The sequence below is a fragment of the Vulpes lagopus genome, chromosome 6 (assembly GCF_018345385.1).
Source record: "Vulpes lagopus strain Blue_001 chromosome 6, ASM1834538v1, whole genome shotgun sequence".
NCBI lineage: Eukaryota > Metazoa > Chordata > Mammalia > Carnivora > Canidae > Vulpes > Vulpes lagopus.
In genome coordinates, this window is record NC_054829.1 from 53,192,857 (window position 1) to 53,196,329 (window position 3,473).

Here is a 3,473-nt window from a genome sequence, read left to right on the forward strand (position 1 = left end):
ATCTTTCATCCATTTTCAGTTTACCTTTGTATATGGTATAAGAGAATGATCTAGTTTCATTCTCCTGCATATGGCTGTCCAATTTTTCCAGCACCATTTATTGAAGATTTTGTCCTTTTTCCAGTAGAGAGTCTTTCCTGCTTTGTCAAATATTACTTGACCATAAATTTGAGCCTTCATTTCTGGGTTCTCTATTCTGTTCCATTGATCTATGTGTCTGTTTTTGTGCCAGTACCACACTGTCTTGATGATCACAGTTTGGTAGTACAACTTAAAATTAGGCATTGTGATGCCCCCAGCTCAGGTTTTCTTTTTCAATGTTCCCCTGGCTATTCGAGGTCTTTTCTGATTCCACACAAATCTTAAGATTATTTGTTCCAACTCTCTGAAGAAAGTCCATGGTATTTTGATAGGGATTGCATTAAATGTGTAAATTGCCCTGGGTAGCATTGACATTTTCACAATATTAATTCTGCCAATCCATGAGCATGGAATATTTTTCCATCTCTTTGTGTCTTCCTCAATTTCTTTCAGAAGTGTTCTGTAGTTTTTAGGGTATAGATCCTTTACCACTTTTTTGGTTAGGTTTATTCCTAGGTATCTTATGCTTTTGGGTGCAGTTGTAAATGGGATTGACTCTTCAATTTCTCTTTCGTCAGTCTCATTGTGAGTGTATAGAAATGCCACTGACTTCTGGGCATTGATTTTGTATCCTGCCACACTGCCAAATTGTTATATGAATTCTAGCAATCTTGGGGTTGAGTCTTTTGGGTTTTCTATGTACAATATCATGTCATCTGCAAAGAAGGAGAGTTTGACTTGTTCTTTGCCAATTCGAATGCCTTGTATTTCTTTTTGTTGCCTGATTGCTGAGGCTAGGACTTCTAGTACTACGTTGAATAGCAGTGGTGAGAGTCGACATCCCTGGCTTGTTCCTGATCTTAGGGGAAAGGCTCCCAGTGTTTCCCCACTGAGAATGATATTTGCTGTGGGCTTTTCGTAGATGGCTTTTAAGATGTCGAGGAATGTTCCCTTTATCCCTACACTCTGGAGAGTTTTGATCAGGAATGGATGCTGTATCTTGTCAAGTGCTTTCTCTGCATCTACTGAGAGGATCTTATAGTTTTTTTTTCTCTTGTTGATATGGTCTATCACGTTGATTGTTTTACAAGTGTTGAACCAGCCTTGCATCCTGGGGATAAATCCCACTTGGTCATGGTGAATAATCTTTCTAATATAATGTTGGATCCTAGTGGCTACTATCTTGCTGAGAATTTTTGCATCTGTGTTCATTAGGGATATTGGTCTATAATTCTCTTTTTTGGTGGAGTCTTTGTCTGGTTTTGGAATTAAGGTGATCCTGGCCTCAAAAAACGAGTTTGGAAGTATTCCATCCCTTTCTATCTTTTAGAACACCTTTAGTAGAATAGGTATCTTTTCTTCTATAAACGTTTGATAGAATTCCCGAGGAAGACCATCTGGCCCTGAACTTTTTGTCTTGGGAGTGTTTTGATGACTACTTCAATTTCCTCCCTGGTTATTGGCCTGTTCAGGTTTTCTATTTCTTCCTTTTCCCGTTTTGGTAATTTGTGGTTTTCCAGTAATGCGTCCATTTATTCTAGATTGCCTAATTTATTGGCATATAGATGCTCATCATACGTTTTAAAATTGTTTCCATTTCTTGGTATTGTTTGTGATCTCTCATTTTTCATTCATGATTTCATTAATTTAGTCTTTTTTTTTTTTCCTTTTGAAATGGTTTAGCCTGAATATTTGAGTTTTTTCCAATTTTTTGAGAGAGGCTTGTATTGTGATGTATTTCTCTCTTAGTTCTGCTTTTGCGGTATCCCAAAGATTTTGAACGGTTGTATCTTCATTCTAATTAGTTTTCATGAATCTCTCTATTTCGTCTCTAATTTCTTGGTTGACCCATTTATCTTTTAGCAGGTTGCTCTTTAACCTCCATATGTTCAAGTTTCTTCCAAATTTCTTCTTGTGAATTGAGTTCTAGTTTCAAAGCATAGTGGTCTGAAAATATATAGGGTACAATCCAGTCATTTGGTATTGGTTGAGACCTGATTTGTGACAGTATGTGGTCTATTCTGGAGAAAGTTCCATGTGCACTTGAGAAGAATGTCCATTCAGTTGCATTTGGATGTAAAGTTCTGTAAATATCTGTGAAATACATCTGGTCCAGTGTATCATTTAAAGCTCTTGTTTCTTTGGTGATGTTGTGCTTAAAATATCTGTCATTTGCAGAAAGTGCCGCGTTTAAGTCTCCTACTATTACTGTATTATTATCTAAGTATGTCTTTACTTTGGTTATTAATTGATTGATATACTTGCAGTTCCCACAGTCGGGGCATAAATATTCATCATGATTGTTAGGTCTTCTTGTTGGAGAGACCCTTTAAGTATAATATAGTGTCCCTCTTCATCTCTTACTACAGTCTTTGGGATAAACTTTAATTTATCTGATATGAGGATTGCTACCCCAGCTTTCTTTTGAGGACCATTTGAATGGTAAATGGATCTCCAACCTTTTATTTTCAGGCTGTAAGTCTCCTTACATCTAAATATCATTGTTGATATTCTTGTAGACAGCAAACAGACGGGTCTTACTTTTTTATCCAGTCTGAAACCCTATGTCTTTTGATGGAATATTTTAGGCATTCACATTCAGAGTTACTATTGAAAGATCTGAATTTAGTTTCATCATAATACCTATTCAGTCCCTGTTTTTGTGGATTATTTCTTTGGGATTCCTATTTCTTTTCCAGGGTCCCCCTTAATATTTCTTGCAGAGCTGGTTTGGTAGTCACATATTCTTTCAGTGTCTGCTTATCTTGAAGCTTTTTATCTCTCTTTATATTCTGAATGAAAGCCTTGGTGGATATAGTATTCTTGGCTGCATGTTCTTCTCATTTAGGACCCTGAATATATACTGTCAGTCCTTTCTGGCCTGCCAGGTCTCTGTGTAGAGGTCTGCTGTTAATCTCATATTTCTCCTCATATAATAGTTATCATATAATAACTCATATAAGTTATAAGTTAGGAATCTGTCTCCTTGCTTTAAAGATTTTCTCTTTATCTTTGGAATTTTCAAGTTTCACTTTTAAATGTCAAGGTGTTGAAAGATTTTTATTGCTTTTGGGAGGATGCTTCTCTATCTCCTGAATCTGAATGCCTGCCCCCCCCCCCCAATTAGGGAAGTTATCAGCTATGATTTGTTCAAATACACTTCTGGTCCTCTGTTCCTCTTGGTGCCCTCTGGAACCCCAATTAAATGTAGATTTTTCCTTCTGAGGCTGTCATTTATTTCTCTTAACCTTTCCTCATGGTCTTTTAATTGTTTTTCTCTTTTTTCTTCAGCTTCTTTCCTTGCCATCAACTTGTTTTATGTCATTCACTCTTTCTTCTACCTCATTAACCCTCGTCATTACGACTTCCAGTTTGGATTGCAACTCTTGTAA